A 15,360-nucleotide genomic window follows, 5' to 3' on the forward strand; every position below is an offset into this window, starting at 1 on the left:
ACTGGTGTTTTCTTACCCCAATCGGACGTATAGACAAAGAACACTTGGGGGGGGGGAGCACCACACCAGACTTATCTGAACCTCCTGCATTTAGCAGTCAAAAGAAACTTCTGCCTTACAAGATGACGACTTAAACAACAAACTCGGAAAGTTTTGGGAACTAGAGCATGTTGGAATCCTATCTTCTAAACCACAGTTCTCTCCAGATGAGCACGCAGCGTCGAAAAAGGTTAGTAAATCAAGAATATAAGATGGGAAACACTTTCAAGTCGCAGTTCCTTGGAAAGAAGAAAGATCTCGCCTGGTCAGCAACAGGCCACTAACAGAAAGGCAACTACAACAAGTTGAGCGCAAACTGGCTAAAGAAGAAAAGATAGCAACTGCTTAACAGCAAGTTGTTGACGAGTATTGACAAAAGAACTACATTTGACGCATTCCATCCACTGAAAGAAGATCTGACGCTGAATGGCTGCGACCTCACTTTCCAGTTATTCAATCAGACAGAGCAACAACGAAGGACAGGATTGTGTTTGATGCCTTGGCCACATACCAAGGAAGAAGTCTTAACACGGAGACTTTACGAAGCCCCAAGTTACAAAGTAACCTCTTTGATATATTGGTGAGATTCAAGAAGGAGTTAGTGGCCCTCGCTGGTAACGTCAGTCAGATGTATCATCAGTTGGTACTACAGCCTTTTGATTGACCTTTCCACAGATTCCTATGGTGAGATCTCGACTCAAGTAGAGAGCCAGAAACGTGTGAGTTTCAGCGATTTGTATTAGTATCCTTTGGCGGCAGAAGGAGTACAAAAGAACTGCTTTATGGACAACCTGATTCCATCTGTTAAGAGTGTCCATGCAGCTAAGACAATGAGGAAACAAATAACTGAGTTAGGAGACAAGGCTGGATTCCATGTTTGAAAGTGGATTTCACATCGACCTGAAGTACCGGTAATCAAAGAAATTCCAGAACAAGACGAAGCTGCTGAAATCAATTTGAGCAAGCCAGTTTCCAGTCAGAGACAATAGGGGTGCTTACCATTTACATGGAAAACCCGGAAATTCCAGTTGGAAAATCAAATGGTACACATCATTCCATTTGGAGCACTTCTGAAATTATGGGCTTCTGGTCAAAGTGATGCATTTTTCCTTACTCCTTATGGGATTTACAGCTGATGTTCATCATTTCGTATTTATGCCGGAAATTTTCATCTGGGTGGTTTGCGTAAATGGTAAGCACCTCTCATGTTTTGTGGATTGCTAAAGGAGACAAGTTCTCGTTCCAGTATTCAGCTCCACCAGAAGAGTTCATACTTACAAAAAGAATTGTGTGGAAAAAAACAGGGACGATCTTTGATCCCCTTGGATTTCTCTCTCCTTTCACCGTAACAGGGAAGTTGTTGATGCAGGAGGCATGGACAAAAGCTGTAACATGGGATGAAGTTCTGCCGCCTTCCCTTGTGAAGAAATGGCAGACGTGGTTTGGAGAGTTATCCGACCTCGCAAGAATCAAGATTCCGTGGTGCCTTAAAGACTCCCAGAGCAAAGACGAGAGAGTTACAGTTTACACGTTTACTGACACGTATTCCCTGTCTGGACCTTGTAGGAGCAGAAATTGGTTTGCGATTAACTAGACATTGCGTTGCAAATGAAATTTCATGACCCTCCCCCTACACAGGTAATACAATGTAGCTCCAATACCAGAAAAAGAAAACAAGAATGGAGGCAAACTGTAAGTTACTTACTGGAACCATTTTGCCCCAACATAATTCAAACCATCGATGGAAAATCAGCATCATTAGATATAACTCCATTATGCTTGACATTTCCTTTACATTAATATTTTGGCACTAAATACCAATTTTTTTCCTAGGTGGATGCTTGTTACCAGAAAACATGCCCGAATAAATTTTCATTTAGACCCCATTTATAAAGCTAGTCATTTCTTCAGTGGTTTAAAGCATCTAGTGCAGTGGAGTTTAACCTGATGTGAGGCACCTGACAAAAATGTATGTACACTGAAAAGGCTGTTACTATTACATTGTTCATGAAAGTGCAAGAGAAGAAAACAAATCATGGCAAACTGTTTTTGTCTTGCAAATTTATTTGTTTATTGATTATTGTACTTATTCACATCTGGATACAACGATGTCCATGCAGCACCAGCAATCTCCAGGCTTGGTAAGTCACTCAGGGGAGCAATTTCAACCTTTGCACCTGAGAAAATATTGAACCAAACGGAAACGTAGCATTAATTACAAGAGAACGATCAGCTGAAATTAAAGACATTGTGCAGAGCTTTTCACTACAATTTAGATTCTTTTTCCATGGTAAAAGAGCGCAAAAACAGTAAGCTTGTTAAGAACTGAAACTAAACTGTGCACTCTAATTTAACACCAAGGCAAACTTTAGAAAGCAAGGCTAAACCTAAACTTCACTTCGATTTCAATTCAACTGAGTCTCTAGGGAATGAACTGGCTAGTAGTCAAGTGAAATTGTTGCGGATTCTCAGGCACTACACTTTTAAAGCTTGCCTTTTTGGTAATACGGCAAATAACAATTGCCCACAACTTAAACGAGCTGGTATCTGTGAGAGTGATCTTGTCTAATTTTACTGTAGTACCATAAGATCGGTTTTAGAATATGCATGTGGAGTATTTCACTTCAGCCTTCCGTCCTATTTATCTGAGGAGCTGGAACGTATTCAGAAGCGCGCCTTGCACATTATTTTTCCTTGTGCAAGCTACAACAGCACGCTCAAAGACGCAGGCATTCCCTCTCTTTACGACAGATGAGCGTCATTATCGTTTGATCTTTTTAATGACATTGTTTCTTGACACTAATCACAAGCTCGCAGGTCTGCTCTTACCTAAAGCTAATTACCATAGCCAGCTGCGCAGTAATAGGAAGTTCAACGTGCCAGTGTGCAAAACGGAGCGCCTTAAAAAATCTTTTATCGTTAGCCATAGCCTTAGAATATAAATATAAATAAGTTTTATGTATGTATATTTTCTTAACATAAGGCCATTCTGAGTGATTTGATTCCATTAGATTTTATTATCATAGACCTTTGTAACTAATTTAATTATAGATTTTGTTTTGTAAATTATACACGTAATTCAGTCTCCTGACTGCGAGGTATTTTTTTCAATAAACGATTTTACTACTACAACTAACACATCTAAATATCAATCTCTGATATCTTACCCGAGAGATGAATGACTCAGCAGTCTGGTCTTCCTTCTCTTGTGGCAAAAGAGCTAGCTGTTGAACTACTGGTAATTTGGCTGCTCCTTCTTCAGACAGAACTAGCTCTACAGTGTCACGATTTCTTCATTTCCATTGCCTATATCGTGCGAAGACGATCCAGGCAAACTTTCTGTATCAGTTTTGTCAATACAGCTCTGAAATTCGTCACCAGAAGGAGAACTACATGTACTTGCTGATCAGCAACTCAAGAGTATTACATCACGACAAAAACACCATAGGTTTGAATAACATTGCCGCAACTCCAATCGCTTATATTCCGCGGGCTCACTGGAGCAGAAATCATAATGGCGGACTCGACAAACACCACATTTCAAGGTTCAATAGTTTCAATTTGTGGGGCCCAACTTTCATTTCAGTGACCAAGACAGGTACAGCGACATCAGATAAGCCGTAAAAAACGCATTTTTGTTCCATACGTGACATAATGTTTTGATCGAAGTCAAACTTTAACATCTTGCAATTGAGTATAATCTTCACTCTTGTATGCCGATTTTCTCTCATTAATTTGAGAACTTCTGTTCTCCCAATTTGAATGAATTCTCTTGGTCCACTTCTTTCAGTTCTCTCAATTGTGATTTTCTTGCAAAACCTCTAATGCGCTGGCTGTTGGGATAAATTTGAGTCTGTCATTGATATCTTTGATTCTTCTGATTTTGTTCTGCAAATCTGATTCATCGGAAGTGAACACTTTGTTTTCTGGAATATTTTTGCTTTTTCTCAATCCAGGCATTTCCTCAAGTTCTCTGATTCACTCTGCCGATTTGCTTCTTCTTCTTGCTTGTGCTTGAACGTCGTGATTGTTTCTGAGCTTCATTTCTTTGCAGATGAACATGACGTGAAGCATCTGTTGGTTCGAGCATTTCAGAATTTACTTCTGGAACTGCTTCATCAAGGACAGGTGGTCTCCTTGCTTGTGCAAGAGCTAGAGCTCCAGCAATAGGATTTATCAATTCCACATTTCTCAATCGGTTGAATCCTCTGAGCCCAAGATCCCATTTCTGTCCTACTCAACAAACTTTACAAGGACCGAGGGTGGTATACCTGACAAATACCATATTTCCAGATATCTTGCTTGTAAGATCGCTACAGAATCTTCCCGCCTTCCCACTATAAATAATTATTAATGGTTTATATCCTTAGCTTTGAGATTCAGGTGAGTTGTCAGTGGTTGTTCATACCTGTTCTTTCTGATGATGGGTGGCAGAGAAGTGGGCAGGGGGGGGGGGGGGGGTTGACTGTTTTCAATAGCACAAAATTCGAAAGAAATATTTAAGAAAGTGTTACGGCCTGATTGCATGAGCCGCCCTGGCCTGGTTAGCAAAACGGTCCATTAGTAATTCAATCTTTCCTTTTCTGTACAATGCATAAAGGTCTAGCAGACAGTCAAGGTTTATAAAACTTCAAAATAATGCACCAAAACGCTGGTTTATAATCCCTTAACGCATTTTTGTATGTGTTTTTGGAGTTATTTTCAAAACAACTGGTTCTAAAGTTAGCCGTTATTGGGCTGACCTGCCTCATGTAATACTGTTAGCGTGTAAAACCAAGCCAGCCTGGCTATCTAATCAGACCCTTAGTGTGGACAATGGCAATAATGAAATGATTTGATTGTAACAGCAAATGATGTACAGGCCTTGAAAGAGGCGTTCCCAATTAAAGACAAAGAAGTTGTCCAGGCTCTTGCAAGTGCTGTGGGGTCAAGAAATTAAGCTGCGGAGTAACCTTTACCAGCAGGGTTGAGCAGTGAAGTCACTGATCAAATTAGTAGGTATGTGCAGTACATAATCCAAAAGGGGAAAGGGAGGGGAATTGTTGCACCACATCTACAAGAAATGGAAAAAATAGGCAGTCTCAGACTGCATGTGTCTACTGCAGTTATGGTATAGAAATGTGATATAAAAGAATTGAAGAAAAGGGAAATAAGACTGAAATGAAAACGAAGAGGGAGGAGTGGAAATAGGATAGAGATAAAAAAAATGGTTGTAAAAATATTGCACAGAATACTGGTGAGATTGAGATTAAGCTGGTATCGTTTACCACAAACATTTTGTAAGAAGAGAACTGTAACTTTTTACACGGAATGCCCGCAGGGCATGACGTGTCTAGGTTTCGGTCGGGTATCTTTTTCTTCATCGGTGTCATAAATGTGCACATTAATTTATGCATTAAACTCTGTCCTCCCCTAGTAAGGATATATTGTTCTGTTTGTCTTCAACAGAAGCGGCCCAATCAAAATCTATTTTTCAGGCACATATCACGAGAGAGGGGACCCACTCATCACTTCTGTGTGACGTCAAATCATCATTTGATTTATTCATTAAAACTAGATTAAATTCTTCCCTCTCCCAGAAGGGATCTATTGTTTTGATTGTCTTGAACAAAAGCGGCCCAATCAAACTCCATTATCTGCGCGTATATCACGAGGGAGGGGACCCACTCATCTCTACTTGTGTGACGTCAAAGCAAATCATCATTTGGAAAAGTTGTTTTCGTTCAATGGCGGCCACATGTCTGAATTTAAGACTCCGGATCTGCCGTTTTCAGAGAGAAAACCAACCTTTTTCAAGCAGTAAATCGAAATAATAACTTCTAGGTAGTACTCGACAGTTGAAACGGCGGAAATTGGGAGAGTTCACAGCAAAGAAAATCTGCTTTAAAAAACAGATCGAATGATCAACGCGAAGGATTAGAGCTAGAGTAGGCCAGACCAGTTCAGCGGGGTCATGACGTTATTGCATAGTTATTTCTGGTATGATTCCTAGTAACACAACGATAAGTATCACGCAATATATCTGAATAAAACCATTCAGACAATTATTTCAATGGCCAAGGGAGGATATTTTTTAAATATCTGCGAAACATACAATGGGGAATAATTTGGGCTACATTAAGCATTCCGTGTAATGCCATTAGAGGGGCATCTTGTTTCTAACATAAACAATGTATTATATAATCTTACAACGTGAACCACAACTTTGTACTGAAAGCAATGCAGCAAAGTTCTAAACATAAAGTACTGAAAGCAAAGTTCTAACCTGAAACGTGGGCATAAAATGCAACGGAAACTATTAAATAAATTAATCTATACTGAACTTATGAATGGCAAGTAGCATTCTTTAACCCTTTGACTCCTGTCGTATTTCCATAGTTTTCGCATAAATTAACTTTTTCGTGCAGCGGTTCAAAATGCGCAGTAGGTAAATAAATATCGTTGGCTTCCAAAATTAACTGCATATTAAACTGGAATGATTAAACAAATGTTTTCTGACGTAAAATAATATCGTTACTATTAATCATTTGCCGAAAAACACACTTGAACGCAAAAATATCTAAAATTCACGGCATATTGGTGAAGACCTTTGGCATATCAAATTTCAACCTTGATTACGCATTTGTCGCTTTTCAAACGCATATATGAATTGACAAAGACACAAAAATCAACAAAAAGCTTTTCCAACAAAACATTTTATTGAAATAAACGATGCATTTGCTATTAGAGGCCAAAACTTTCAGTTTTTTTTTTTGCGTGCGTGCAAACACGCATGTAAAATTTGAAGACACTCCGTGTTTGTTCAAAGCGATCACTCGCAGTAAATTGGGGCACGTTTGCGATGAAAATTACAGAAGTTACAGAATTCTGGTTCAAATCATCACTTAAACTATTTGTAAAAAGCAAATCAACATCGGAAAACATCATTTACCGTATTGTCGCCATTGTCCTGATCCGCAAATACAATCGCTTAGATCTCGGTCAGTCGAGGATTAGCGTCAGCTTTCGATAGGATTCCATTTGGGATTCCTGTGGCATTTACACTCTTACACTCTTTCACTCTTTCACTCTTTCACTCAACCCGATGACATAGTGTCTACGCTTCTCTAGAAGCCGTAGACACAAAAACGAAGTGTAGTTCCACATATTTCTTCCAAAATAATGCAGTCATTTCCATGGCAAATTGTTCTTTCTTTCTTAAGCTTTAAAAACTTGCGTATTTATATAAGTTGTGCTAAACTCAGTTTACTTCTCTGTTTTGCTTGAGGAAACAGACGTCATTTCACTCTGCCAGTACTGGTTTTGCTGTATGGCCAATAAGGGTACTGCAAAACAAAAGTTAACATCTGCTTTCTTAAGCTTTCCTTTGTTGTGCTCAGGGAACAGTTTTATATAATTGGATGTTCTGAAGACATGCTAATGTGTGTGTAAAAGCTGAAGTGGATTTTCCTGGTATTTTTTTTACCTGAGGACATGATATGCAATACTGTTAATGATGATGTAAGCACTGGATATTATGTCTCCATGTCAAATTAGGGTTTTACTTTCTCTTACTTTCACAAGCAGGACTGGGATGGAGTAAATGTCCGTAAAAGATAACACCATGCCAGGCCCTTGAGCCCACGGAATCGGCCACGAAAATCATCAGCGACTTGTTTTCAAAATGGCGGCCTGATTTGAATTACAAAAATTTAGCTAATTTATGACATAAATTTAAAAAGCTGAGATTTCTAGGAAGTTTGCAGGCCAGGCTGCAAATCACGAAGAAAGCGAAGCATGGTGGCTTTGTCGAGAATTAGTTTTGCCGCAGTTCAGGTGAGTTTTACTCGATTTTTAACCTATTTTTCCTTAGGATGTCGGGCCTACTCTATTGACGTTTTATGTTCTTTCCTATAGAAATAAATTGTGATCTGGTCGTGGCAAACAAAATCAAAAACGGCAGAAACCTAGCGAGTAGCATGGAGGTCCCAAAATGCTTAAAAATTCGTGTGAAACTTGGCTTTTTTCACCTAAAAAATGTACCCACGTTTCGGTGGTCAAGTCCCACTGGGACAGCCATTAAGTAGTCCATAGCCAACGAGGTCAATGTTTAACTCATTTTTTGTTGGTTGAACTGTAAGCTTTATATTTCATTTATTTTAAAGATTTCATCCTTTAAATATATAACCTTATTTTATTTTGATTTATTTTCCCCTGATGCTTAATCCCCACTCCTAGTTTTCCAGGAAACCTAACCATTAATTGCTACCTGACTGCTTAATCGGAAGATCTTTAAAGTTGATTTTGAAAAGCATCTGAGAAATTATAGTGAATAAGTGAAACATACTGTTCATGAATTTACTATTGCACGAGTAGTTGATTTTTGAGAATCATTTATGAAATTATAATGAAACATGCTGTTCATTAATTTAATAGTTCCTACTGTTAAACATCTCACTTATAACCTTATTTTATTTTGATTTATTTTCCCCTGATGCTTAATCCACAATCCTAATTTTCCAGGAAACCTAACCATTAATTGCTATCTGACTGCTTAATCGGAAGATCTTTAAAGTTGATTTTGAAAAGCATCTGAGAAATTATAGTGAATAAGTGAAACATACTGTTCATGAATTTACTATTGCACGAGTAGTTGATTTTTGAAAATCATTTCTGAAATTATAATGAAACATGCTGTTCATTAATTTAATAGTTCCTACTGTTAAACATCTCACTCAAATGAGTTCTTCTTTTGATTTTAGGGTTATTGCCTTTCTAGTACTCTTGGCGTGTAAAGTCTATGTACTGAGCTGGTCAAGTGTGGCAGAATTTCATATTACTCATCGATTTTTTTTTTTACTTCACTTGAGAACAAGTACAAACTGCCACCAGCTGTAGCTGATGCTTTAGTTACATGCCCAGAAAGGGACGGAGCAAGAAAGCAATATCCAAGGCTTACTTTCCCATTGGACAGCACGCAAAAAACAAGAAGGACTTGAGAGAAGTGTATTCGAAATTTCAAGAAACTCAAAGGAGGTTAAACTGTGTAAAAAAGGTGATTGTTAGAATCTCTCTTTAAACCACAGCCCTTTGCGTGCTTGTGTTATTGTCTTCCTGCTTTTCAGTGGTCTTCGGTCGCATGCGTAGCCGGCCTTCGCCTCTATATCTTGATATAAAAACTAAATAGAGCCTTGGTTGAGTTGAGATGGAGAGGATAAACGGCAGATTTGTTACCACAAGAGAAGATTCCCAATTTTGGTATTACCAAAAATGGCGGCGAACAAAGGGTGACGCACGTAAAGGACTGTTGTTGAAAGACGCTCTTTAATCTTTATCCTTTGATCATGAATTGTGATTACATATCATGTGAAATACATTATTAAGAAGATTTTAAAATTTGATCATTGGGGTCTAAACCTTTTAAACCCCACTGGCCACCAAGACATGTTGGATGATGTTTGCTGATGTTAGTATATATGGTAATTTTTATTGTTCTTGCTCAAACTTACAAATAAATCATCAAGTTAAAACAATGGAAATCAGAACCGTGATGGTGGTTTCGGATATGTCATCTTAATTAGCATAATATGTTATGTCTATTTCAGTAAGTTCATGGATAGAGCTGCCTTGAAAAAAGATCAACATAAAACTGCTGCTTCCAGAAGTTTTGTGTTAGCTAGATGAAGATTAATTTGGTGCTTTTTTTGTAAATGAATAGGTTAAGAGGGCAGAAGACCATATTGTAGTCAGTCAGGAAAAGTTAGATAGTTTACAAAGAAAAAGGAAGTCAGAAGATAGTGAGCAGAGTTCAAAGGAACTAATTGCAAGAAAGAGGAAGAAGCTTAAAAGACAAAGAAGCAGTTCAAGGCTTCAGAAAGAAAACTCTGAACAATTTGAAGTACCCCAAGCAAAAAGGTCTGCTAGTAGAAGAAAGCAAGAGACTCTAGAAATATGTGGTGAATTGCATGGTGCAACTGATACTGATCAAAGTCCTGCCTTTGATGGCATGTGGGCTACATTGATAAATGCCAGTTCACCACTTAGGTTAGCTAGCTATATTTCACATTCTGCTAAGGCAAAAAAGAAGGTGTTACCTATTGTAGTTAAGAAGGAGATCAATCAGTTTGAAAAAAGCAAAGATAACTTAAACAGAAGTATTAAGGTATTATATAGTGGGGGATTACTCAGTAAGGAGAAGTATAAATCCATCAGAACAAATTTGCCTATGACAAATAGCAGTACTGCAGTGAAAGGAAAATGCAGTATCAAAATTATGCCTAGTGTTTCCTTGCCAAAGTTGGTGCCTTATGATAAGCTGATAAACTACATTAAAACAATCGACTTCAATGAGAACATTATTGACATGGCTCCTGAATTTTGCTGGGGTTTACCTAACAGTGAAGAAGTGAATGGAGCCTATCGGGAACTAGAGGAATTTGTTTTAAAACTTGCTGAAATGTTTATAGTGGTTGATCAAGCTCTTGGGTCAAAGTCATTCTTTAACCACTTGGGAAGTGACAAATATCACTTTAAGCTTGCCATAGGGGCAGATGGGGCCCCTTTTGGCAAAGATGATGAGGCAACGGCATGGTTAATTTCTTGTTTAAATGTGGCTAGCCACATTGCAAGTCCAAATCAAAATTTTCTTATTGCTGGTGCAAATTGTAGCGAAACTCATGTGTGCATGCAAAGGTATGCTAGGAAATTAGTGAATGATATGAACAGCATGACAAGCAAAAGTTACAAAGTCATGGATTTTGATGTTAAGGTTCCGTTTGAACTTCTCCCCTCAGACATGAAGTGGCTGGCATTCATGGGGGGAGAATTGTCCAATGCAGCATTTTACTTCTCCCCTTTTGGGAATGTTAATGATGACACAAAATCTACTGTCAATGGGACCCTGGGTAAGGGTGGCCAAAACACTTGGCAGCCATGGCCTTATAACAAGCGCCTTGAGATAGCTGCAAAAGTTTCAAATTTAAAGCAGCAATTGCAGGAAAAAAACTATGCTAAGTCCACTAAACGAAAAAAAGGTGTTGGATTTTATCAGAAATCAGAAATCCAGGCAAGAGTTTGAGCCTCTCGTTGGTCCCCTGATTGATGTCGGTTATGCAGAACCTTTACACAATGGCAACAATGGATGGCAATTCTGGCACAGTTTGATTCTTGAGCTGGCTTTAGGCAAATCTCGTTTGCCTGGGGGTTGCAATGAGCTTGACAAATTGCCAGCTGATTCCCCTTTCATTTGTTATTTAAGTTGCCTTAGAAATAATTTTGGACTCACTCGCCTTGTAAAAAAGGTGAAAAAGTGGTTCACAGAGGGGAGGAAAAAATCTTTTGACTTCAGATTTACAGGCAAAGAGACAAAGAAAATGTGCCACAAGTTCATGCTCTTGCTTGACAGTGTTAGTAGGGAAAGTGACCCACCAGAAACCAAACTTAAGATAGCTACCTTGGCCTTCTGCGGCCTACAGCTTAAGAGATGCTGTATCCTTGTTTTCTAGGGTTGAAATTACAGGGAGCGAAGTAGCTAAACTAAGGATTGCTTGCCAGAATTTCTTTAATGCCAACTCTTTGCTCCTTCGAGTTTCCCCCACTGTTTGGACTATCGGGTACGCAATTCCATATCATGTCCAGATTCTGTATGAAAAATATGGTTTGGGCTTGGGCCTTAACAGCATGCAAGGGAGAGAAGCAAAGCATGTTAAGCTGAGTCAGTATGCAAAACATTCCACACTCTCTACACGTTGGAGACTAGTTCTCCGTCACGACTTTATAGTCTGTGTGTGGATGGGTAAAGAGGATCCACTTAATGTGTCTTATGTAAAAAGTAAGGAACACTGTATTCCACCTGAGATTAACTCTGAAGGGTTTTGCTACTGTGGGTTTCTCAAACATGATGACGAGGAACTTTGTCAGTTCTGTTCCTCAAATCTCTACAAGGCAGTTAAGAATTCTGCAGAAACTGGGGTCTTGGCAAGAGAAATATGCAGTCTTGCTAGTGTGACAGCCTATTGAGACTTTTTTAATCATGGATTCGCCATGCCACCCACAGTGACTTGGTAGCTTAAGGTAAATTTGTTCTAGTTTCCACTGTTACTTCTTGAAGAAAACAAGGTTTAAATAATATATTAACATATTGTGATAGTTAATTTACTAATCTGGTGCCTGCTGTTCAGTGTTGCTTGGCATTTGTAGAAATTTCCCTCCTGCAATTTGTGGCACTATTATTGTTGCAACAATATTGTTATAAACGTTCAAAGGTTTCATCTGTTACAGGTAGTTCAGTGGAATAAACTTTGACAATTTAACTGGGACTTGTATTTGTATATTATTTTAACTCTCAAACCCTTTAACTCTCACTCCCAGGATCTGATTACAAATTCTCCCTTGTAGCTGCTATTTATTTTACTGTACATTAGTTAAGGAATGTGGGGTTCTCAAGATTATGCCTTCTGGCTGATAAGTTTATCTATTCTCATCACCTGCCTACTGGACAATGTATGGACATTGTGAGGAGAAGTTACATGGTAATCACTAGATCTTGGAGTTATGTCTCGAACAATTCCAAGCGCGATCATCCCCCACTCCCCAGGCATTTGTTGGGCATTTGTCTTTTGATTTCCCCCCCCCCCTCCCCGCCCCGGGCTGACCTTAGGGAAATGCCCCACTGTGGGGAAAGAGAAGTGACAAAATGCCCGACAAATGCCTGGGGGTGTGGGGTGCATGGGCTTAGGATCGATCAAGCCATTAGTTAAAGGGCTATTATCCTTTACAACCTAGCATCAATAAAGACCCTTAATGGCCTTATTTAACACTTACAAACTCTAGAGCTGAACAGGTTAAATGCATTCACAACATAGTTAATTTCTCGTGTTGCTTTGCTTTCAGTTAAACAAGTGTGCGCTGAGGGATGCCATTCCTGTTGAAGTAACCATATCTTGCCTTAAAAGTAATTTTTTCTAAGGTCTTAGAGTAGTGGAAATAAGCTGGGTGGTCTTCCTCAACAATGATTGTGCTGTACGAGCCATCCTTTTCCTTCCTAACGAGCACATCAGCTACAGGTAGCGACGGCTTGTACTTGTTTGCAAGTGAAGTAAATAAATGGCGAAATTTGTCACGATTTGTGATCTGTAATTCTACAACACATCGAGTATTCTTGACGACAGCTCCGCCATTTTCTTGCATAACATACAACATTTTAAGGTCTCGAATATTTCCTGAGGCAAATTCCAGGTGAAAGACACTGTGCATGGACGAGAAGCACTTGTTTTCTTCTTCATTCTCCGTAAGGTGATTTTGTGCCAGTGAACCACCGTACGGGACAACATTCTCGCCGGCTGGGAAAGGTGATATTTGAACGCTTTTTCTCCAGGCAAGGTATGCTTTTTGATTACCGCCCTGGTCAGCTGCAACAGTTCATCACTAATTTCTATGGCCAAAGACTGATCATCAGCCGTATCGATGTAATTTTTCACGAGCTCGTGAACACTGACGATAAGCTTCGCCATTTTGAATTTGAACCACGCAGGCGCCTATTTCGCGTGGTAGCCGATTGTGGCTAGCCAGGAGCCCGCCATGCACATTATAACTCAGCACGTTGTAACACTGCCCAAATATGGCCATGGTGCACTCAATATCTGTCTTACATAGTCAACAGATATCCTGCAATATACGTAGTTTTGTGCGCCGGGAGAAAAATGACAAAATAAAGATTGTCTCTAGCTTTTTCTGCAATAAAGCTGTGCTTTGTTATCAGTGTCTTGAATAACAGAACAATTATCCTGCTCAATATTGGCTGAATTTAGCTAATCTGCATCAGTCCGTGCCGGGTAAGTGTTAGGAGATATTCCACACGATTTTACAGGATAATTGTGTAATATTTATACCACTGTTTGCTTCTTTTTCAAAGCCTTGATGATATCTTGAGTGTCCTCGTAAGAAAAGTTAATCAGGAGGAATGGATTGATCGTCCCATTAACAGAAACGATATCTTGCCAAATGGCATCAGGCGGCTAAGAATTAAGAAGTAAGATGGTCTTTTGAAGATCCACTTCTTCGGGGATAATGGGGTAGACACCAGAGGCCTGCAGAAGGAGTTTTTATCCGGTAATGATTAATTTTTTCAGTAAACGGTTTGAACCCAGCACTATCTGTAGTTTGTTTAGTTTGATCATCCGGGTGAATGTAATTTTTAAAAGTAATGTTGTTGCTGACAATGAGTGATGTTTCATCAATCTTGAGCGGTAGCCATCTTCAGAGTCATTTTGCGGTGTTTATATCTCTAGTGGTAGTGTAATGTTATGGCTATGAAAACTCAATCTGACTATTGTTATTCATGTATTTTAAATAAAGGAATGGTAGTAATTCACAGTGTACCTTCATTTTCATAATTGCTGGTTGTATTCTCATTTGTTTGCCTACCAGGTTATCAAAGCCTCAGCCAAATATATTCCTGTCCAGTCTTCCCACTCAATCAATACCTGTTGATGCTCCTAAACAGTATGTCTCCCCACAAATAATGTTAGAAAGGTATAAAGATATTACAAGTTTATTTCCCCATAAGTACATGTTTTAATTTATTAATTGCGGACAGCATTTATTGTGGCAGCTCAGCCCACATTGTTTGAGGGCTGTTGAGCCTGTCGAGGATGGCTAATTTACAGTAAATGGGCAGCTGATGATCGTGTCTGTTCTCCAAGAGGGTCCACCACCAGCCTTTTTAGCTGAGTGGGTGACCACGTATTTGTGCACCACTCATGTCGCAGAAATCAAACTGACAGATGATATTATAAATCCAGACATAAAGTGTTGCAGCCAAATTCTTCATGGTTTTTAGTATTTCCTTTCAAGTTTTAGAGTTTCTTTGACTTAGATAATTCTTAGTTCATGTGGTTAGGACAACAGAGATACGGCATATGGAACAAAGAAATGTATTATCTTTTGTATTAGGTAGTTTTTCTCACTACGTGTTTAGGAAAAACACCAGTTCTAGTCTACGAGTCACCGCACTTACGTCAAGCTTGTAACGTCTACCTTTTTGAGTCTAAGATCCCTCAAGTGGACACAGATGTAAGTTTTATACCTTTTTTGTATCTAGTTTCTACTTTCGTATCAGCAATTGTTAACTTTCATTTCTATAGTTTGTAATACTAGTTTCTAGTAAGTCTTGTACTTGTTCCTTAGTTACATCGGATTAAGTCACTCCTACGTATGTTTCCTGAAGTTAGTGATAGTGTCATACTTAGTCCAACTATAGTTTTTATTTCGGTATTTCTTAGTTTTCTAAACTGCTTTGCCTTACAAACCCTTCAAATACAACTGCTTCAACGTTAAAATCGC

General features: G+C 38.9%; 1 long non-coding RNA gene and 1 pseudogene across 1 annotated transcript; one reads left to right on the forward strand and one right to left on the reverse strand.

Moving 5' to 3' along the window:
* Window positions 1–15,360, forward strand: part of LOC146473152 (uncharacterized) — a 489,085-nt pseudogene that overhangs the window by 1,181 nt on the left and 472,544 nt on the right.
* LOC146473153 (uncharacterized) lies at window positions 2,111–7,383 on the reverse strand. The gene is made up of 3 exons (XR_014866477.1): window positions 7,289–7,383; window positions 3,207–4,113; window positions 2,111–2,216 (listed from the first exon to the last, which is right to left on the reverse strand). It is a non-coding gene; the product is annotated as an uncharacterized LOC146473153 (long non-coding RNA).

This window comes from Pavona decussata, unplaced genomic scaffold (genome assembly GCF_977016875.1).
Source record: "Pavona decussata unplaced genomic scaffold, jaPavDecu1.1 SCAFFOLD_95, whole genome shotgun sequence".
NCBI classification, from domain to species: domain Eukaryota; kingdom Metazoa; phylum Cnidaria; class Anthozoa; order Scleractinia; family Agariciidae; genus Pavona; species Pavona decussata.